We start from the raw sequence: 23,560 nt of genomic DNA, 5'->3' as shown, positions 1-23,560 counted from the left end.
AATAAATGATCATTAAGCGGACTGCATTTTGAAGCAGGGTTTAGGCCCTGGAAAGCCCTTTCTGTACCGTATCGTAAGACTCCTGCCACAGCAGCATGTCTCAGAGCCTTAGTGTATCTGGTTTCAAACATTCTCCAGCATGACGATTACCTCTCATACAATCCCGGGCACAATTTTATCCACATAGATGAGGCATATACTCCACATAAGTTGGAGGCACAGTGGGTCCAACGGCCACGTCAGTTTTGTACCCAGAACTCCATAGGCTTATAAAATCCATTCTATTAGGCAACAGAATGGCCTTATATTGATTTCTAAACTTGACACAACAATTAAGCAAAATGAGACAAGGCCTAACACTTTTTAAGCCCAGAGGTTGCCTTTCCAGTCTCATGATGAAGCCAATATATACAACACGTACATCTCCTACTACCAATTCTTCAAGTCACAACATGAAGACCAGAGCTAGATTAAAAATAAATAAATGGGCCATGACTTCCACTCCACCCACAAAATGGTCCAGGCGGGAGACTCCTACTGGCGCGTTGCTCAATCGAACCTTGCTGAAGATAGAAACCTCTGGGTGGGGAGGTTTTTATTCAAATAAATACCTAAGGATGATGTTACATGAGAGATCTCCTGAGCAAGATAGCACACCCACCTGCCTGGGAAAGACAGGAAAGACTGTGTGTCACCTGTAATGAGCTGAGGTGGAACCCCACAGATGAGAGAGCACAGCATCCGCTCCCTCCTCAGCTCCACTGTGGTAACCAGGGCAGGCCTTAGTGGTACAAATCTCTCCTCTGTGGACCCTCCCCGCTCATTACACCCAAATGCTACCTCAGATGGTCTCAGTTCCTTCAGCTGCCACCCCCATTGATCCCATGGTAATCTGTTCAATACGATTTTTATCCAAAAGTAATGGAGCTCCAGTCATGACTAACATTTATTGAGCACTATGGGCTAGCCACGATGCCAAGCACTTTATAGATCACCCATGTAATCCCACCAGCAACACCATGAGGTGGACGTTCTTACTGTCATCCTCACTTTAGACAGGAGACTGAAAACAGCGAAGCCTAGACCCCTGAATTTCCAGGCTGGTGCCTTATCATCATGTAATATTGCTGCAGCAAGTATCACCAAATACTTTACTTCCTTTGTTGCAACAATTAATTGCTGCCAGACTACCTGAGCAAGGATGCCCATGGTTTGGAAGCCCGTAAGGACTTCCTGGATCAATCCAAACAAGGTTATTACCTGAAATTCTATACGCTGCTCTCAGCATCCTACTATGCTATTAGTCAGAGTCCTCCGTGTTGATTAACTGACGAGAAATGCTTTATTTGCCTGTGACAAAGCTGCATCTCAGAGCAGTTTTCCCTGAGCAGTGCCTAGCTGGTACTCTACTAAAAGATAACAGATGTCTGATGATGGAGATATTTAGAAGCAGAGCATGAGGTCACACATCTTGGTGTACTTACAAGCTTGGCAGTTGTAACTGTAACCATGATGAAGCACAAAGGAAATGCCTGGAGATGGAAGAGAGCCGATGAGGCTTCTTTAAAGAACCCCTGAGAGCGTCACATCAGACAGTCATTTTTAGACACCTTAAAGGGGCATGGGTGTCCAATCAGGCTTCCCAAAAAACTCTGGGTATGTTCATCAGAAGATGGAAGGTGGTTGAGAGAAGGGAAAGAGAGAAAAGTTGGGGATAGCTGGGAGAGAGTGAATAAAGATGGAAGAAAATAGTCTACTGATACAGACTAGCACCAAGAACAAAGATATTTACTCTGCCGAGATTGAAGAGGAAGAGCTGGGGGTGGTGGGGTGGAGGACATAGTCACCGTAATGAGCTAATTCCTAGGGTGATGACCCTTGATGGTCTCTCTTCTCTGGGGCAGTGGGGAGAGCCAGAGGTACATTGTTCAACACACGGCTGGTGGGGAAGATGGGAAAGAGAAAGAAGTTTAAAAAACAGTTGCGGTGGACCAGAGGAAACAAGAATGATACCGATTTACAGAGAATACGTTGTGGCTTGTGTTATAACACACAAATTATTTCATGAATTAAGGTTTTCTTCAGAATGCTCTGTGGACCCTGAAGGGAAGAGATCTGTGGATTTGTGGCAGGAGGGGAAATTAGTAGAATAGAAAAGGGTGAAACTGAGCCAAATTGTAGGGTTAGTAGAAAGAGTAATTAGAAAAGAACTATAGTCTGAGGAAGCAAGAAGAGTTGAGAACCTGTACACATTCATTCATTCATTTCACAGTCTTTTACTGAGGATCTATTGGATAATGGTCATCTGCTAAGTGCTGTCTACATAAGGATGAGTGAGATCCTGCCCCGGAGTTAAACCTTAAACAGTGGCAGGGCTGTCACTAACAGCTATGGAATACATGTATACGCATATGCTTTGGAAAAGTTGGTTCTAAGTGGTGCCAAGTCTGTCTCACACTCAGACAATAAGAAAATCAGAGAAAAAAGCTTGAGTCATTCAGATAGCAGATAGATCCAAACAATCAAATGACGTCCAACAGAGAATAACTATTGACATAAATAGAGGCCAAAGATCATGACAGGGGAGGGACTGGGAGTGCTGCGTGATCCTGGAAGAGAGGCCTGGGACTCAGGAGAGCTGGGAATCCAGGTTGAATCCAGCCACTGGAAATGCCATTCCTTGAATTTAGAGAAAGGATATAATTTGGTGTGGGGGCTAACCTCTCTGGCTTTCCCCCATCCTCTTCCACTCTTCATACGGGATTGTAGGAACCTACCTAGAATTGTCTGGGATTAGGACTGTTTTAGCTGAGGGAGTCAAATGAAAGGAGTAAAAATCATTGCTTCCGAAACAACCAGTCAGGGATCCATGTCCATGTAGTCTGATCGGCCCAGGGCCAATATTAATATTTTTATTGATGTTTTTGGAAAGATGAATCTAGACTGTATATATTAATCTGATGAATAACACAAAGACAAAAATATACATGGCCTGTGTCCTTGGTGATTATTTATCGTTTAGGTGTTTATTGCCTATCTTCTTCAAACGAGACTATAAGTTACATGAGGGCAGGCACCCTGTCTGTCCTGTGCGTTGCTATCTTCCTGGTGCCTGGAACGGTGCCTGGACCTAACAGTCACTGGGGAGGTTGTTTTAGATGGCTTTGACAATGCCACTAGGCGGTGGCACACACAGACAGCAGGATGACAGCCGAGTATTAACTCCGCCGTGGGGTTTGGGGAAGTCTTTGGAAAGAAGGTGGCATTTGAACTTGAAGAGTGGGTAGGACTCTGTGAAGTGGAATGGAAAGGGAAGAGTATTCCAGAAAGGGTGGGATACCATAAGTAAAGGCACAGTGTCATGAAGAAAATGATATGTTTTGGAGATAATGTGTACTTTTTTTTTTTGACAGAGAGAGGCACAGCAAGAGAGGGAACACAAGCAGGGGGAGTGGGAGAGGGAGAAGCAGGCTTCCCGTGAAGCAGGGAGCCCGATGCGGGGCTCGATCCCAGGACCCCGGGATCATGACATGAGCCGAAGGCAGACGCTTAACGACTGAGCCACCCAGGCGCCCCAATGTTTACTTTTTTGAGAGAGAGAGAGAATGAGTGGGGGCGGGGATGCAGAGGGAGAGGGAAAGAGAATCTTAAGGAGACTCCACGCCCAGCACAGAGCCCAACTTGGGGCTTGATGCCACCATCCTGAGGTCACGACCTGAGCTGAAATCAAGAGTCAGATGCCTAACCGACTGAGCCACCCAGGCACCTCTGAAAAGCTTACTTTTTGAACATCAGTACTTTTAAGAGTGGACAGTATTATGCAGAGTAAACTTCCTTCCATACCTTACTTTGTGCAATAGTTGTGAAACAAGGACCACAGGGGAATGCAAGTCAATTAAACACTTTTAGAAGACTATGGAGTGAAATTCTTATGTGGATAATCCTGCCCATAGTGAATCACCCCTATATATGGCCTCGGTCTAGCTTTTTTCCTAGAGGTTTATTCAAGGAAGTAGGAAGAAACTGGAGAGTTGAGAGAAAAGGTAACAGTGGCTAATATTTTTTAACAAAAAGTTGGAAAGATCCAAGTTTAAGGTTATTTAATGTGAAGAGGCAACACCACAAATGTTCACCATTTCAAGATTAGCACTAGCCCGCCCAACCTGTCATGAAAACAGACCAGCAGATGTGGAACCTTCAGAGACTCATTTGGTGAACACCTACTGCACAGCAAGAGCTCTGCCTACTTGCCTCACCCAATGCTCACAACAATCCAGAGAGGTCAGGATCACCACCCTTCAGGCGCCAGAGGCCCAGAATGGTTAGGGAACCGGGGTGGTAGGTGAAACTGAAATCGAGGCCGACCTCGAGGCTCACCCTCTTTCCTGACCCCAGGCTGTCTCTAACGTAGGCAGCGTTTTGCTTGCAATGTAGAGAAAACGTTCTTCATTCAACATGAAGCCCCACACCACAGAAAGGCACAGGTTTCGGAGAGTGTCAAGTGAGTCATTCTGGGCCACTCCTGTTGCACTGTGAAGCAGTGCTCCCTAAATAGCCCCAGGCCACGGTGTGTATCATCCATCCATTACAGTTAACCCCGGGGCGAAGATACTGTTTCGAAGCCCTGGTTGAAATGCAGATACGTGACCTGGGAGGACCGACGGCATCTCTCAATTACACCTAATTAAAGAGCTGGCTCTTGGAGAACTTGACCCGACTGTCCAGGTGTCGGAAAAGGCGGTGCTACCCGCGCACCCCGGAGGGCTGGTCCCCAGGCACAGGAAGGCAGGTGGGACGTGCGTGCCAGGACTGCGGGAATCACTCGGTGAGGCCGCAAGGGCCGGAGCTGAGCTAAAGCAAACTTTGCCTTCTGGACAATTTGGGGAGCAAGCGAGAAGCACACCTTGCCCTCTTTGCAGGGCTCTCTGCAGGACACGCCGACAGGTGTCCGGGTCCCCGCGCCTCCCGCGGGTCAGCCCGGCACGACCCAACCGGGCCACCGCGCCCGCGTCCCCGCTCTGGGCGCCAGGGGCGGTCCCTCCCCCGGCCCCGCGCCCCCGGCTGGGGACTGGGCATGCTCAGTCGCCGCCCGCGTCGCGCTCCCAGGGAAGCCTCCGCACGCCCTTCGCGGGCTGCTCTCGGTCGCCTCCCCGCCGCCGGCCGCCCGGGTGCCTCCCGGCTCGCTCCGCTCCCCGCGACCCAGATTCCTGGCCCGCCCCCGCCCCGCCCGCGCCCGCAGCCGGTGCGGCAGCCGCGGCCACCCTGTGCAGCCGCGGCGCGGGGGACGGACGGACCGCGTCCAGCGCCGCCTCCGAGCGCGCAGCCCGAGCGCCTGCGGAGGGCGGGGATGGAGACCCGGCCGCCGCGCGCCGGGACCTGCTGAGCTTCCCGCCGCCGCCGGGGTCCGGGTGAGTCGCCGCGCCTGGGGCCGACCCCGGAGGGGAGAGGGGCGAGGGGCGAATGCCCTTGGAGAGCAGGGGGGTGGTGACGAGGACGCGGCACCGTGCGAGCTGCGTTGCGTCTGGGGCGCAGCCGAGAGGTCAGGGTTGTGACTAGAGAGGGGCTGGAATGAGAGTGCGCCCTGTCTCGGTGCAGGGCCTTCGGGGGGCAACCAGGACCAGGTACCCAGGGTCATCCTTTCCCCCTCCGGCCCCCCAGAACTAACACCCGCGGGGCTGCGGGGCCGCGCGGCCGCGCGGGAGGCCGTTTGCGTCTCGGCCCGGACGCGGGTCACCTAGCGACCGAACGGGGGCTCTGGAGGAGTCATCCCTGGCAGAGGCCAACATGGGAGGCGAGGACACCGAGGGCGGCCTGGCCCCGGAGAGTGGCCGACCCGGGTCCTGCCCCCCCTCCCCCCCGCGCCGCGGCCTTGGGCCCCAGGGGCGGTGCGGGCCTGCGGGGCAGGGGGTCTTCCGCGCTGCGGTCCCCGAGGGGCCGTCTGAGGGGCTCCTGCAACTGCCAGGAAACTGCTCACTTCGAGAGCATCTCTCCTTCCCGGGCAGGTAGAACGAACAGGCGTGTGGGGAGCGACGGGCGGCGGGGCTGCGGACCGCGGAACGGCGGAGTGGGGCGGCGGGCTGCCGTCGCGAGCGCCTTCTGCCCCCGAGCGTGGCTGCGGGCCGCTCCTACTCGGCGTGCTCCTGCTCCAGCTCTAAGCGGCGAGTCCGGTAACACGCCTTCTGAATATTTCAGGAACGACCTCGCAGGCTCGCTTGCTCCAGCTCAAGTTTACCGAGCGTGTTTGTCAGCCCTGCTGCACAGCCGGCGGGAAACCCCGTGCCTTAAGCTTTCCAAATGTCCTCCCTTTCTCGCACCAACCAGGGAAATGCCGCTCCTGACCCCCCGTGAGCTTTGGCATGGCCCCATAAATTGAGTGTGTCATTTGGAGAGCCCGGTTTTGGGCAGGCATCCAGGCATTGTTCTGCATCTCTGCAGTGTGTGCGCGTTGTGCCGGTAGCTCGCTTGACAACCGTCCTTAACCGGAGCTGCCAAAATGGTGGAAAGCAGGTACCGTGCTGGTGTCGGGATAAACGTCTTAATTCATTATCCCCTTGTGACACCGGCAGGGACGGCGGACTTAGTCATTCTCTCCCTAGAAGCTGAAGCTGAGATCAGTCCAGCTGAAAGTCTGAGGAAGGTACACTCCGGTATCCCTCTCCTTAGGGAGGTATTTCTCTCTCCTTGTTGCTTTCGTGGGAATAAGCAATGAGCAGTCACTGTCAAGAACACTGAAAGAGGAACGCATTAATGTGGGAAACTTTCAGGATTGGAACACGCTGTCCCCTTCACTCCCATTGCACCGTCACCGTCGGTAAACCCGCGCACACAGCAGTTAGTACTCTCCCATGGTACTCCTTTGCAGAAGAAACCTGCTTTTTCTTTCCTTACTGAGACAGGTACGTCTTTCAACGACCTGGGAGGAATTCTTCTGTTGACCAAGGTTTCAAGCCTCCAAGATTTACAGGAGACTAAAAGAGGCAACTCTTTCCGCTTTCCAGCCCATTCACACTGACGCTGAAGCGCTTGGGTTTACAGAGGTTTCCCATTTAGGGGCGCCTTCTCCAACAAAGACCCACTGCAGTTACATCACAGCCCCGGCTCCGCCTGCCGGGCTGCTTCTCCCCAGCCTCTGAGTGAGGACAGTATGTCTCACTCTGCTTGATTAATGAAGAAAAGAAAGCCCCAAAATGAAAGACTTATTTTCAATATTGTGTTTTGCTGGCTTAATTGAAAATATTAAATTTTTAAAAATTATTAATTATTAACACATGTAGATAAGACTTGACTCAGGCCTAGTAATAACTGAATATCAGCTTTGTAAGAGATTTTGAGCAACGCTACAGTGTTCTTTCTGCTAAAATTATTAACAGATATTGGAAAGGAGTTATATAAATTAGTAAAATAAATGGAAATTATATAAACAGCATTTCCTAAAGCGTGTTACTGAGATGTTCAGAAAGAAACCCAGCTGCAATAAAAGACAAAATCTGCCCAACTGAGAAGTTTGCAGAGCTGGGACACAAACCTCCAAGTGCTCTAAAGAAGCATCTTTAGAATTTTTAAGGAGTCACTGGTTGAACTGTCAGACTTAGCAAGTAAAAATACAGGCTGCCCCGTTAAATTTGAATTTCAGATAAACTATGAATAATTGATTTTAGTTTAAGTATGCCCCATGCACTTCTTGCGACATACTTATACTTAAAAAAATATTTGTTGTTTATCTGAAACTCAGTTTTGATGGAGCAGCTCGTATTTTATCTAGCAACTCTAGTCACTGGAAATTTCTCACTCCTCGTTTTTGGGTCACTTATGGGTTGAAAATAAAGTGGAGCAGGAATCATATGCTGTTCTGCAGACAATCTGGGACAAGCTCATTTCTGGTTCAAGCTATTGAAAATAACTCATGCTTAAAAGTTCGTAGTTTCAGTTCAACACATATTTGTTGAGTACCTCTGCTTGCTAGGCTTAGTGAGAGGTGCCAAAGCTGTGAAGATGAGTAGGGACAGTGTTGGGCGGGGGGGGGGGGAGATCTACGTCATGAGACATGAAACTTGCTAAGCCAAGTGGGTCTAGGAGCCGGGGAGCAACACTGAATTCTGCTGGGCAGCTCCAGTCGGGGAGTGAGATGACCAGCACTTTTGAGGGGCCTTGAATAAGAGAGTGAGATCTTATCCTTATTCTGGGAGGAAAACAACCCCTGGGTTTATAGCTAGTGGAGGAGAGCCAGAAGTTGAAGGGTTTTACTTGAAGGCTTCAGTTAGAGGACAGAGTGGCCTGCTGAGGAGGGAAGTGAGAAAGAGATTCAGAAAGAGACTTTAAAGAGTTGCTGATGGGAGGGAGCAGAGATGGGACAAGTGCAGGGCTCCCTAATGGGTGAATGCATCTCATTGCATTTAAAAAAGCAGTTGGTCTGCCCTTTGCCTAATACCCTAAGTCCTGCTTCACTCTTCCGCTACCATCCTGGTTTCCTCAGGTAAACAGTCATCAAGTAACACTGGAGTATAGCGTTTTATAGTGTTTTGTATGAAAGTAGATGTTTAAGTGTAATATTGAAATGTCTATCAATATTCAGTTGCTTCTGGCATGAACTTCTGAAAAAGGATTAGCAGATGTTTTGGTTTTAGCAGATCTACTGCCTCAAGTAGGAAAAGATACTAACTTGCAATCATTTTCTGATGTTGTCCAGCTACCTTTAAGGAAGCATATTCTGATGGTGGAAAGAATGTAGATTTTACAGAAATAGCACTGTGTGAAAATGACCGACCATATGCTTGTAGTACCAGAGAGTACCTACTCAGAATATTCCAAATGCAACTAATTCCAAAAAATAGCACACCACTTACATTCGTGTCTGAAAACGCTGTGGGTGCCTTCACTATTAATCAGCACAGGAAGTTTCCAGAGAAGTTGAAGATGAAACCAGTACAGCCATGTAGAGAACTCAAAGATTCCGATTTGTCAATCTCAAGCAAAGGACACAGAGTGCCATTCTAGATAACACTTCTGTCAATAAATCTAGTTATCTGAGGGACCATCTTCAGAAGAGGCTCATATGTTTGAGTATCCAGATGGTTAAATTTCCACTTCATATTTTATAGTAAGTCTTAAAAATCATAAAAATTACTCTATGCTAAAATGCATAATGAAGTAGTTAATTAGGGTCTTTCTTATCAAAGGATTATCCTTTAAAATAGAGCAAAAAAAAAAAGTTCTATTTCAGGTATTTGTACCTCTCCTCTTTGTAAGTGTCTGCCAAACGTGTCTTGCCTTATAATTCTGATAGATGAGAAAAAAAGTGATCTAGGACATACTGAACTTACTAAAATTTCCAGGCAATTAGACCACAGGTTTTATTTTCAGCAAGATTTCCCATGGATATGGCTTATTAAAGAAAGGCTTACTGCAATGGTCTCTAATGACAGCTTATGTGCACTATCACCCCGAGAGAGCTTTAACTGAAATTGTGTGCTCGGTTCACATTCTAAGTCCTCAGTAAATACTCTGAATTTAAAGAATCTGAAGACAGTGTGTTCTTGTATCCCAGGAGCTTTGAACCCTCCAGCACACTTACGCTGACCACAAGCAAGTCTTATTTTACATCAGTTTCTGTGCTATAAAATGAAAGATAGGCACATTTAAAAAAGAAAATTATGCCAACTCCAATCCTCTATGTCTATAAAATAAATGTTAGCTTTTACTACTGTTTTAAGGGATAAATAACTTCATTTTCAGACTTCATTGTCTAACTTCATTAGACAATTTGTATATTGTCTGTGTACCCTCTGCTGTTTTAGACACCATTGAAATAATTCACAATTTTCTCTGTTTCATTTTTTGCTTTTTCGGTACAAAGCAAGACGATTGTGGTAAATGCTTAAGAAGAGCTCATTAAACCCCTTTAAAAAATCAGTCTCAAACAAGCTAATAACTGCAGAACTCAAAGGTCTTTACATAGTTTTTAAATGTAGTTTCCATTTTAACTATTGATATTAGGACTTGGTTAATGAGAATGCTTCGTATAAGAGCTTATTTCAGCTGCTATAACTCTCCCTCCTATTTCCCTTGTACAACTAGATGGCAAAAAACTGCTAGGTGTTTTGAAGGTTTCATTCATGGTGAAACTATTTATCCCACAGCTGCTTTTTGGCTTAGCAAATATCAATGACATCATAAACTCTGTCCCCCCCCCCTTTTTTTTACATCACCAGTTGGCATTATAAATATTTTAAGTGTAAATCGATCCCTGCAATGAATTTACTATACAAGTACATTTCTTCCTTTTTCCTTCAGAAGAAGAATAAGAATGTTCCACCCTTCAGAATTTAGAAGCCAGATTTTCTAAAGATTCTACATTCCAGTAGAACACTTTAATTTTAATTAGATTTTCTTTGGTCTTAGAATCCATTTAAGTTAGCAAAAAACTTAAAACAATTGTTTTAAAAAAAAAGTTAAATCATACATTCTCTTAAAACGGTAAGCATTTATCAAAGTTGTTTTAATTAAAATGTGCATTATGCTCATCATTAATTTTTAAAGCCTATATTAAAATGCCTAATGTAGAATTTTGACTTTCATATTGACTCATATACAATGTCTACGTAGCCCAATAGTAAACCCAGCATATGAAAATCAAGACTTACAAAAGGACTGGGTTATAGTTTTTGCTTCACTGAAGAGTTCTGTGTTGAATCAGAAATTTCTCCTACTGCTCTTTTAAATTGTAGATAACCAAGACTATTTAAAATAGAGCCAGACCATCAGATTTTTAAATCCTCACAGTCCTTTTGGGACATATCTGTAAATGAGGCTCTTGAGTAATCTTTGTGGATGAGATACAGAAATGAGGTCTAGGATGTGGTCTAATAGCTGGGTTGATCAGCTGTACCCAAAGAACGTTCATAGGTGTGGAAGCCAACATAGAGGGTGGTTTGTGTTGGCCTGCTTCAGAGCTCTAGCCTTGACCCTGACATTTCTACAATTTTATCAATGACTCAGGTATACTTAGACTTTATGTATATTAGGTTTGCTGATGATGCAAAGCTCAAAGCACTAGTGAATTTGAATGACAATCCCTATTAAACTTGATATCCCTGAGCCCAGAGCAAGGGCTGAAACTAAGACTATGTTTAAAAAGAATAGATGTTGGCTTCATTTAGGTTCTAAAATCAGTTGCCCAAGGACATGGAATGGAATTCCTAGCTTAACAGCAGTTTGGGTTGTAAAAAATAGTTTTAGGTCACTTGAGTATTAACCAACAAGACAAAAGAAATTAATGCTATCTCTGGTGAGATGCATAGATGAATAGAGTCCATATCAGAAACAAACAATATAATACACTATACTCAAAATGATGCATTGTGGACCACCTGTCAGGGATGTAACAAGGGGGACTGCCTTTGTTGGTATGGACGCTGGCTCACATGACCTTAAAAGCACCTCTTAAATCTGATTATGCAGTTTAAATTGAGCTCCCAGGCACCTATATGTGAGTCTGCCAAGGTCTAACTCAGCCTGATTCAGTAATATTTATGTAACATGTAACTATTATACATCCTTTTGTTGATTTATAGTGAATATCTATCCTTATTCTTTTCTACTTAATGATTATTCCCTAGGAAATTAATCAGTCATCACTTAAAGTAAGTGCATCTATTCTGTGACCACCACTGGGTTAAATTTAAAAGGCTATTTCTAAGTATTCTTTCATTATCTAAAATCATAATTAAAATTCCTAGTTCAAAATGATATGTATTTTGAATAGCCATAAAATAGGCAGGCATGTGTCCAGGTTTTAATATAAAATTGCACAGTACACCTAATCAACTTAGACAAAGATGGAAGGCAAACATGTGTTCACTCCGTGTACTCGCTGTGTACTCCACTACTCTACATTGTGTTTTGGCTTTCAAAAGTATTTCTTTATAGGGTCAAGTGGACACTTGTTCCTTTTTTTTTTTTTAATGTTTTATTTATTTATTCATGAGAGTCAGAGAGAGAGAGAGGCAGAGGCAGAGGGAGAAGCAGGCTCTCCGCCTAGCAGGGAGCCTGATGCGGGACTCGATCCCAGGACCCTGGGATCATGACCTGAGCTGAAGGCAGACGCTCAACCATCTGAGCCACCCAGGCGTCCCGACACTTGTTCCTTTTGAACGCTGTCATCTGAACCCCTTTCCCATGTTGGGGGCTCTCCCACATTATGAGGCAGAGCCCAATCCCCACCATAGGAGCTAAAATGCTAGATACATCAGGCTTGCATCCTGGACCCATGACCCAGACTCTGCCCCAATGGCAGGTGCTCCAGACAGCAACACCCCTTGCCCCGTGCTGGGGGATCAGCGGGGCTTGCTCCAGAGTCTGGACCCGGTGGCAGCAGGAGAGGTGTCTTCACTGGACCCGCTCCATGCCATCATTTTAAGGGTTATTTTTGGCTACATAACCTCTAAACCTACTTCTCTGGCCCTCCTGGAGAGTCTATAGTTTACCTTCAGAACATATTCCTTTTCAACTAAAATAGGCAGAGCTAGTTTCTGTTCCTTGTGATAAGAAATCCTGACTGTTAGAGGGTGGAAGTCTGTGCTGATGCGGGCATGTTAGTCGGTCACTAGGACCTACTGAACATGATGCACTCCGAAAAGCACAAAAGGAAATGTTTATTCATTTTCTGAGTATTTTCTTGCTTGGCATTGGACAGAAGAGGCACACGAAGCTGGTGTTTTCAAATTATTGCTGTGGGGACAAGTAGGAGGAGGTTGTCAAACAAGATGGAGACAGATATTATTTTGTGGGTTTACTGATTCTGAAGATTGATTTAGCGTGGGGATAAAGGGTCAGAATAAGAAAGGATGCTCTTTAGAAAAATACTGTGTTTCATCAATTCTAAGAGGCCATTTTTTTTTTCATCTTAACATTTATGAAACTAGGGAACATTGTTAGAGTGTGTCATATTTTAATTGCCACTTTTTTCTCCTAAACCCATCTACTATATTTCACCAAATAAAAGATGTTATTGATATACACTATTACATGTTTTAACCACTAAGAAAGAAGCTCCATAAATATTTTAATTTTTTTTTTGAGAGAGAGAGAATGTGAGCAGGGGAGGGGCAGAGGGAGAGGGAGAGAATCTCAAGCAGGATCCATGCTTAGCGCGGAGCCCTACGTGGCGCTCCATCTCATGACCCTGAGATCATGACTTGAGCTGAAATCAAGAGTCAGACGCTTAACCAACTGAGCCACCCAGGCGCCCCCTCAGTAAATATTTTTAAATGGCGACACCTAACACCAGATGGAGGCTCTAGAGCATTTATAGTTCTTAAGAGAACTAAGTCAGTCATGGAAGTGGTATGGGTTAGATACCAAATTCCTGTTCATTTTTGTTGTAGTCTCCCAAAGCTGTTAAAGAGTAATAAATTTGCCTCTAACTTCTGTTATGAACAAAGTCAGGTGCTAATCATCTTTGCTTGGCTGTAAAAAATGCATCTTATGGTTACAGTGATTCTCAATTTTGTTGAAGGCACCTTTTTTTAAATTTTTGGTAAGCTTTTATTTGGAAAATGTCAAATATATACAGAAGTAGACAGAATAGTATAATGGATCCTAATATTCAAAAATCATCAACTCATGACTAGTACTGTTTAATTTTTAACCTATCGTCTGCCCACCCCATTTTATTTTGAAGCATATCCTAGACACATATCATACCATTTGTAAATATTTGTGTATGTTCTGTGAACTATGATGACTTTTCAAAAATACATAATCACAATATCATTATTACATTCCTGAAAAATATATCTATAATTCGTGACATCTTTTTTTTTAATAACAAATTTTGTATTCATTAATTAGGTTTTAAGGTGCTTTTATCTGGAGGTTTTTAAAAAGAAAACCAAATTAGGTCCACTTCCATGTCTACTGGTTTCTTTTTAAGAAATTAATATGATGCTGTAGGTTGTACTGCAGCTTTGGAGTAGTATTGATCTTGACTTTCCATTCTGTAGCTTTCTTATTATTGTGTTTTCCAGTTGAGAATTTGTATAAATATACTGCCATTCTTGCCATTTCCAAAGCAACCTTCAGAAAACTCACATCTATCCCCTTTTTATTTTCATTCCCAAAAGGAGGATTCATAATTACTGTATCAAATGACTTGGACATTCTATTAGATAGCGGGCACACCTACAACGCACCATGTCAGCATGTGTTAACACAAACTCTGTGACTCCCCTGTTGAAGATTTCCAGTGCATCTTCATCTGTGTCACATCCAGCACTCAACCTGCAGCTTATGGCCTAGTCAGATACTGTTCTAGAAGTAGGGTGGGCTTTTTTAATTCGCCCACTTGTTGCAGGCAGTGCTCTGGTTCCTTAAGCCTTAGTTTCTCTTTCATTCTTTCTCTCTTTTCTGTCTTTCTTTCTGTATGGATTCACAGAGTTTAGGGCACTGGACCTCGGGAGGCTGGAAGCACCATCCTCTGTATGTCTTCTTTAAATTTAAGTTTTTGTTTTTATCAGAGTAATATCCACCACTTAAAACATCATATAATTATCTGTCAAGTGATCTGTCAGTTCATTTTTTTCATGAAGACATCCTTTGTTAAGCCCCCATTCACCATCCTCCTGAGAATTCCTTTCACCTTTCTCAAATATGGATCTTCTGATTCCTGAGTCCAATGTCTTCTCATTCTCTACTTTCATTTCAGTGGAATACTTCCTTCAGAAACTCCTAAAAAGGCATGCTTGGGAGGTACATGAAAGGCTTGTGTGTCCAAAATTGTCTTCATTTTCACCTCATACTTAATATTTTGGCTGGGTATAGAAATCTACATGGGAAGGAATTTTTTCTCATAATTTTTATTCTTGCTTCCATGTTCCTACTGACAAACTGGATGCTCTGATTCTTAGCCCTTTGTATGTGAACTGTCTGTTTTTATTCCCTCACTGGAAACATTTATGTTGTGAAATTTCATCATGATATGCCTTGGTGAGGGTCTTTTGTTGTTTAAGGAGCTGGGTATCCTGTGGGCCCTTTTGATCTGGAGGCTCGGATTCCTCAGTTCTTGGAATTTCTTGTATTATTTCCTTAATAATTTTTTCACATACTTTTTCACTTTTCTTTCTCTCTGGGGTATCTGTTGTTTGAATGTTGAATCTTTTCCTCCCATTTTTCATCTTTTTGTCAATTTCTTCTTAGCAGATTCCCTCAAATCTGGGACATTTCTTCAACTTTCATTTCTATCATTTAAAAAAAATTTCTAAGAACATTTTCTTATTCTCTTAATGTGGATTTTTATTATTTCTCATGTCTCTTTCATGAGTGTAATATTTTTCTAATATCTATGAAAATTAATTATGATGTATTGTTTTCTTCCCTTTGCATTGCTTCTGTTTCTTCCAAATTCCCCCTTTTCTCACCTTTCATTGAGTCTCTGTAATTCAGTCAAGTTAGAAACTTTTCTTAATTCTCTGATAATCCCTGGCTGTCTATTCACATTTAAGACTGAGGCACTAAAACACTGATTGGAAGCTTTCTATGCATCATTGGGGCTCGTTGACCAGTAGGGGGCTGGTGCTTCACTGGGGGAGATCCACATGTGTGTTGGGTAATTTCCTGAGGGATAAATCCCCAGTAGCCTGAAGAGTAGCATTATGGCTGCCTCTGTTCTGAGAGCTGAATGGAAGAAGAAGCCTGAATAAATCTCACATTTACCACGTAGTCTTTCACTTAAGCTTCTTGTATTCAGTATGAACCAAAAGTTCAGAACCTCTCTAGTTCAACCTCTTCAAGAGTAAATCTCACCTATTCTGATAGAATGGTGAATACTTGCTTTCAAAGAACAGGGAAAGAGATCTAACTATTCCTTATGGAAAATGTCAGCCAAGCCTCCTGTGTTGATTTCATCCTACACTACCACTTGTAGAGGAACTGGCATCACTAACTCCTGAATATAACCAAGATTCTGTATTCTACATTGTATTGCCTTTGGGTCACTTCCTTCACTGCAGGCTTCATCAGTTAGGCTAAGTAAATTACCACTTGTCCATCCTTTTCAAGCTCTACAAATCTGCTGACACCTCATGTATGCCCCTGTTGCCCTCAGCCTTATGGATTTATGCCTTTTTGATTTCTTTACTCTCATGTCAGTGGGATTTCATGTGTTTTATTTGCCATGTTTAAATGGAAGTTCATGACACAAGTTTTAAGGGCACACTTAAAAGGAATTAATGTAAAATACTGTTACATACATCAGCAATAATTACAGTGAGAGAATTATTATGCAGTACGGACCTCATATTGCCTATGTAAACTCGCACAACTGCCATACTTGTTTTGCTTGCTCCTCTTGTCTCCTAACGCACAGTAAAATTTAATACTTTCTTAACCTACTCATACCATCTTCTTAGCAAAATATTCCACCTAACACATACTACTATAAATAATATGTACTCCCCCCTAAAAAGAGAGAGAGAGAATTTCATATAATCACTGATCAAAATCTTGTCACACATCCATCAAGAGTCCATGATACTGACAGATTGCTTAGGAAGCCTTGCCTAAGAGGATAGTCTGGTTTAGTCTGACATGGCTGAAATGTATTTTTGTTTGAGACAGCTCAGAGCTTCTGTACTGACTTCAGAAAGGCCCTAGACTCCATGTGTGAGATCTACTAGATTTTCCACTCCTGGAGGGCAAAGTCTGTGTCCTGTTTATTTTGTGTCTCTTAGTGCCTACAAAGAACTGAGCATAATAAGTAAATATGTTTACTGACTAGAAATAGGAGCTGAGGTCTTTTCCTACCAACTGGTTGTCTGGCCTTGGACAAGTCATTTGTTGGATCTGATTAAGGCCAAAAGAGCAGGTCACTTAGAAGAGGTGAAGGGGAAGAAAAGGGTCAAGAGTGGAACGCTAGGGAACACTTAGGCTTAAAGGGCAGGCCGAAGAAGAATGTGAAATAGATGGAACCAGGAGAAGAAGGATCACGGAAGCCAAAAAAGGCCGTTAGAGAAGCAGCATCACATGAAATCATATCAACTAAGAACAAGAAAATGGAGCTTGGATTAGACAGTGCTCTGTCTTCAACCAAGCATTTCCATACTCACTCATTCACTCTTTGTGTAGATAAGGCATGCTCATCATTCCTGAGATGTTTATGGTGAGAGCATAAGACGGTAGCATAAGGAAGTTGTGCTGAGCCCCGTGTATGTGTGAGAACATTATGTGTGTGATTTGTGTATGCTGTGTGTATACTGGAGGGACTGTGATATGGAAGAGAACCAGACCCTAGAGACTATGTAGTAAGGGGTTAGGAGGATCTCCAGTGAGTTAAGAAGGACATGAGTTGCTCATATGTAATCAACCTATAACATATCATGGAATTTACTCAGTTAGCCTGGTATAACCTGAACAGAAATGTTTGAGTCGGGGAATAAGAATCCCCTAGTGTGATTTGCTGCAGTCCATTAGTGCTCTTTGTCATCAACCAATGGATTCTTCTGCAAAAACATCATAGCCTGGAATTTGGAAATAAGTAGTAGGCTTCAGTCTTACTCTATTTCATTGATTCTAAGATGTTTTTTCCCCACACCACTGAAATTAGGTTGTACCACAGTTTAATTAGCAGCATTTTATTCTTCCTTAAGGACACATGACATAATGGTGTATTTTACCCTTGATGGCCCTGATGAAATACCATTGGAGAGAATAAAATAATATTCACTCAGCAAACATTTATCAAGTCATGCATATCAAGTCATAGCTCTAACGTGAGTTTAAAACTGTTTTTTTTTTTCCATTTGTTTTACAGTACAAATTGTTGCAGAAGCCTAACCTAAAAGATCTACTTGTCCTCAGTGAATGCTATTATCTCATCTGTGTGCTGTGGGTTTGCCGCCAGGTCCCTGGAAACACTCCGATTGGCTTCCCTGTCCAATGTTTCTAGCAGATGCCCTCACTCTATTTCATTATATGAAAGAGAAAATTTTACAAAAAGTATCAGTTTAGATTGGCAAAATCATAATCCATTTAATTTTTATGCAGACATAAGTTTACCATTCTTTGATTATGATTTTATTTAGAAATTTAACTTTTAAAACTCAAATATATAATTGAGAATGTATAAAATCTACATTGAGTATTTTTGTGTTAAAATGGATTAATACTTAGATTTTGAAATTTCCTTACTCTTTTTTTTAAGATTTTATTTATTTGACAGAGAGAGAGAGGGACAGCGAGAGAGGGAACACAAGCAGGGGGAGTAGGAGAGGGAGAAGCAGGCTTCCCGCGGAGCAGGGAGCCCGATATGGGGCTCGATCCCAGGACCCTGGGATCATGACCTGAGCCGAAGGCAGACACTTAACAACTGAGCCACCCAGGCGCCCTGAAATTTCCTTACTCTTTTAAAGATGAAAGACAAATCTGATCAATTCTGCTTTCCCCACCCTTCACTCCCTCCATGAAAACAGTACAGACATGTAGGCAACCACAGTGAGAGCCAGAAAATCACTGTACCTTTAAAGCAGATCATAAATACATTTGCAGGCAGCACTGAATTCTGTGGCTGGCATGGGCCCCCATTGCTATAAATCACAAAAATAAACCCTGGGTGAGTGTTTTATTCCCAAAGAGGGGGAAAAAAACCTTCTTAATTGTCATATTAGTGAGTGTCAGCAGAGCATTTTTCAGGCTAATCGCCAGAGGAGGAAAGTTCTGGAATGTGGCCTCAGGGAGAATGTTATACATGAACATTTTACTCTAATGTGGTATGCAGGCCAGCATGTTTTACATGTAAATGCATAATCGGGAAGATTTTTCATTTCTCCAGGATGGTGAATTTTCATATTGCTTGCTCTCTTCCTCATCTGCATACCTGTAATAAAGTCAAAAGTGGCATTGTATACATGTTTCAAATGCTCAAAAATAGCCTTAGAAATGTTTCTTTCGGGCGCCTGGGTGGCTCAGTTGGTTAGGCGACTGCCTTGGGCTCAGGTCATGATCCTGGAGTCCCGGGATCGAGTCCCACATCGGGCTCCCTGCTTAGCGGGGGGTCTGCTTCTCCCTCTGACCCTCTCCCCTCTCGTGCTCTCTGTCTCTCATTCTCTCTCTCAAATAAATAAATAAATAAATAATCTTAAAAAAAAAAAAAAAAGAAATGTTTCTTTCCCTTCTCTTTCCTCCTGTGCTCTGCCCACCCCTCCTTATCTCACGTGATGAGTGACTGCGTTATATCCTTTCAAGACTGAGTCCCTCATCTGTCTAGGGCTCCCTGACACAGTGCTTCTTAGGACTTGACAAAATAGGAAGCATGATGCAAGCTTAGCTATTCCCTAAACTTACTAATCTGGACCTATTTGTTCACCTAATTTGAGTCTGATGCTTGGCCCACCAGATTTAAAAGACTGACCTCCACCTTCTTGTGTTGCTTTGCGGGTCGGTCCAGCCAGAGCCCAGCCCCTCACATGGCAGGTGGCTTACCAGCCACTCCTCAGCCACATCCACCTGTACCCCTGCCTCTGTTCCCACAGACACGTGCTCGTTTGGGAGCAATTCTCAAGTAATCACATCCTAAAACGATCTTCGCTTCAAACATCTGTAAGGTTTGGCCTTCATCAGAATAGCTGCCTTCTCTCTGTTTTACCTACCCCTCCCCACAGACATATAGCTATGGCTGAAGAAAGGGTGGAAAAGAGGAGCCTGTATCTGTTTCTGCAAAAGTCCCAAATCTCTCCTTGACTGATCGAGGATGTCACCACTGTGACTTCACTGGATGCTAGCAGGACACTAGGAACACCCTCTGAGACTATTCCAGAGGGAAACTGAAATTGCCCCACAGGTGAAGGTCATTGACTTGGGTTTATTATGTCTCAAATACTTTTAAGAAATATTTAAAGTGACAGAGTATAATAAAGACAGAATAAATGGAATTGAACCAAATTAGCCATAGGCTTTCTTCTGATACCCAAAGCAGCTTTTGATCAAATGTATTTTTAGGGGAGAAAGCTATAAAAGTTATTATTTCTGGACCTTATGGTTCAATGTGTCATTGTTTTCTTCTTTCAAGTGAAATGAGAAGAAAAGCTTAAAGTGAGGAAAGTAAATCAGTGGCAAATCATTTTGCTACTGCTGACCTTGACTTTATCACCTGTAGAGTTAAGTTGTAGGTGTGTCCCCCCTCAACTGCTAAGTGGACGTTTTTTTCACTACTGCTAAAAACTGTTGCCCAAACTTTGTCTTTTGAATCCAGACTCAGGGGAGGGGAAGTGGAATGTGTTTTCATCTCCAGATTATAATTACACATTTTGAGATTGACCCATTTGATGTTTTTCTCCTTAGTTGTGCTGTAGCGTGAAAAGAAAACAACAGAAGCAGTTAGGGAAATCTAAACAATGGAACTTACTTTGCTTTTCAATGACTTCAAGAAAACTCATTCAAGTTAATATATATCTCCTAGGTAAATGTGGAATATTTTACCAGCCATTATATATATTTTATGTACAGTAAAAAAAAAAAAAGGTAAATATTTTCATTTGCAAAGGAAAAGGTGTAACGTATTTTTTTTTTTTTTAAAGATTTTATTTATTGGGCGCCTGGGTGGCTCAGATGGTTAAGCGTCTGCCTTCGGCTCAGGTCATGATCCCGGGGTCCTGGGATCGAGTCCCGCATTGGGCTCTCTGCTCCTTGGGAGCCTGCTTCTCCCTCTGCCTCTCTCTCTCTCTCTCTGTCTCTCATGAATAAATAAATAAAATCTTTAAAAAAAAAAAGATTTTATTTATTTATTTGAGAAAGAGAGAATGAGAGAGAGCACATGAGAGGGGGGAGGGTCAGAGGGAGAAGCAGACTCCCCGCTGAGCGGGGAGCCCGATGCGGGACTCGATCCCGGGACTCGAGGATCATGACCTGAGCCGAAGGCAGTCGCTTAACCAACTGAGCCACCCAGGCGCCCCAAGGTGTAACGTATTATGAAAACAAAAACATACAGAGGTGGACTGAAAGCAAACCCAGAAAAAATGCTGATTTGAAGACCCTGTCACACTGATCAATGACTCAAAGAGTAATTTGGGGAGAATGAAATCACCACACAAACAGCACTATGAACCTAGAGCTTGAATTTCATTGGATTTCCCCTAAGAGAGCACTAGATTTACATTGAGGGGAAGGGAACTTTTACTATTAGTTATTTCAGAATTATACTACCAAGGATTCATATGTCCTTGGCAATGTGGCCTCAAGAGAGGATATAAAACCCACCCATTGGGGCTCTCTTGTGTAAGTCCCCATAAAATGTTCTTGTTTGGAAACTTTCATATCTGCAGTGCATTTGCTTCAGGAAAGGAAAGAGGTTAATAGTGGAATAGTAACCCTTATTATGCAAGAGTCCCCTAGCTAGCTAGCTCCCAGAGGAACACGAAGTTTTCAAGTGCAGATGTATATCCAGGCCTTGATTATCCCCAGCTCTGCAGTTTAGTTTGAATTGAATACACTGTTCATTTCTTTCACTCTTTTGTCAGTCCAGAATTTTATTCCAGTGGTTTCCAGAGGCAGCACAGGAGAGTGCAAAGCCTCAGGAGCCAGGCTGCACGGCTCTGAATCCCAGCTCTGCCAGCAGTAGCTGCATAACCATGGGAAGGTTGCTTCACCTCTCTGTGCCTCAATTTTCCCAGCTGTAAAATGGAGATAATTATTATTCACTTCATAGGATGACTGTTAAGTAAGTTACTATAAACAAAGCTCATAGAATATTGCCTGGCATATGGTAAGCACTTTGTGAATATCCGCTATTATTCACAAACCTTTAGGCTGAGGCAATATATGTAAATTAAATTTTATTTTTTAAATGTGTTCCATGTAACTTTTTTTTAAAAAAACTAGGATAATCCCAAATTAGGCAAGTTGTGAGAGTAGAACACTGTTCACTTTGTAGATTGTGTTTTATTTACACATAAACATTATGAGTCCACAAGCATTTTGGTTGTTATAGGGGATTTAGTCAGAATTTGAAGGGCTACATACAACATCAATTTTTTAGTCTCACATAGGGATTATGATTTTATTGAAAGGATTTCTCTTTCCTCTAGCTGAGTGTCTAATTCATTCCCTGGGGTGCTCAATAGATAGATTGGTTTCTAAGAGGCAGGGTCACCCTGAGGGACTCTACAAAGAGCCTTAGGGGGCTTCTCACTCAAAGGAGGCAGGGCAGGTTCCCTGATACCAGGTGAGAGGATGAGTTCTCAAAGGCGCAGACCACGCCTGCTGCCCCTTTCTTCCCAGCTGGAAAAAAAAAGTACAAAGGGGACATAACCCCACACACAGCACTGAAGTGTCAACTGATGTCGGAGGTGTTTGATGCATCAAACACAGTCATTTGATACTTCCCTTTGGAACAGGTCCCCGTAGTGGACTCATACATGTGGAGAGGAATCACTGCAGATAAACTGGAAGGATCAGGAAACCCACGATCATGATCATATTCTTTGTTTTGGTTTAAAAGAAATCTACAGGGTTTTCTTTTTCTTCCAGTGGGGAGATTTTTCATTTGTTTTATTGGTGCTCTTATGGAATAGCGCTATTAAAGAAGTGCATTGCTCTAGAAGGGTGCTGAGTTCATTCCAACAAACCCATTCTGAGCCCCCAATGTGCCTGGCATTGTATCAGGCCCTGGGGCTTCCCTGGTGCCCTAAAAGAGCATGTAGTCTAGAGGAGAAAGAAACAGGAAGCACATCACTTCAGAACAACAGGAGAGATTTTAAACAACAGGGATTTCTGATGTCCACCTGGTTAAAAACCCCTCCAGAGAGGAAGTTACAGGGAAGAGACAGCACAAGAGTGGTTCCCACATTGTCCTTGCATGCTGCGAAGCAGGGGCATTAGAGTTTGTGTCTGACCCCAAAAGGGCGAACTTGATATAAATAATACCTAAACAAATCTGAATTAAACAAGAAGTTCATATCAGTGTTTTTCAAATAGTGAGACAGATACAAACAAGGCCAAGTGACTTAACTGAGTTAAGGTCAACAGGCTGGTGTGTAAAATACTTGAGAATCTACCCGGCCTACCCTTTTGTTAAAATGTTGTGCAGACCAGAAGCAGCTGCAAATTCTCCCTGAACTGTGGCCCTGCCCAGCACTTGAAAAATGCTGCTTTGGCCACAAAGGAATAGATTAACTCAGCACCACTCAAGGGAAAAGCAACTCAAAAGACATTTTTTTTAAATCATAGTGGCTTGGAGTATCATACTTTGCACACCAACTATTTGTTGCATGTTCCTACCTTTACACAAATTGTCTAGTTAATAGCAACTAGGACATTGACAAATGTGCCTCCTTTAAAACAAAGCCAGATTTTAAAAACTTAGTAAGCAGTAACTTTTTTCTTATAGAAAACATTTAAAGAAGCTATTGAATGAATACCCAGTGAGCACTGAGTTAAACAGCATTTACACAGGCTTTCCACCCAAAGCCATTTTTGGTGTCTCCTCTTTGGGGGACAGATAATTAGAACTAATTGCTGTCTTTGTCTCCTGTTTTGGGGGACAGATATTTGGAACTAATTGTTATTTTCCATCCCT

The 23,560-nt window shown here is 43.2% G+C and overlaps 1 protein-coding gene across 3 annotated transcripts in view; it reads left to right on the top strand.

Moving 5' to 3' along the window:
• The first annotated feature begins 5,025 nt into the window (after positions 1 to 5,025).
• ELMOD1 (ELMO domain containing 1) overlaps positions 5,026 to 23,560 on the top strand; it is a 68,432-nt gene continuing 49,897 nt past the window's right edge. For 2 of the 3 annotated variants that reach the window (XM_021696260.2, XM_021696259.1), the window contains exon 1: positions 5,030 to 5,408. The gene's annotated coding sequence lies outside the window, so the exon portion shown is untranslated. Of the gene's footprint in view, positions 5,409 to 23,560 lie in introns of all 3 variants that reach the window. The other variant, XM_044919176.1, reaches the window with a different exon arrangement.

The sequence above is a fragment of the Neomonachus schauinslandi genome, chromosome 11 (assembly GCF_002201575.2).
Source record: "Neomonachus schauinslandi chromosome 11, ASM220157v2, whole genome shotgun sequence".
Taxonomy (NCBI): Eukaryota; Metazoa; Chordata; class Mammalia; order Carnivora; family Phocidae; genus Neomonachus; species Neomonachus schauinslandi.
The sequence above is the reverse complement of the archived record's forward strand: the minus strand, read 5'-3'. Positions and strand labels throughout refer to the sequence as shown.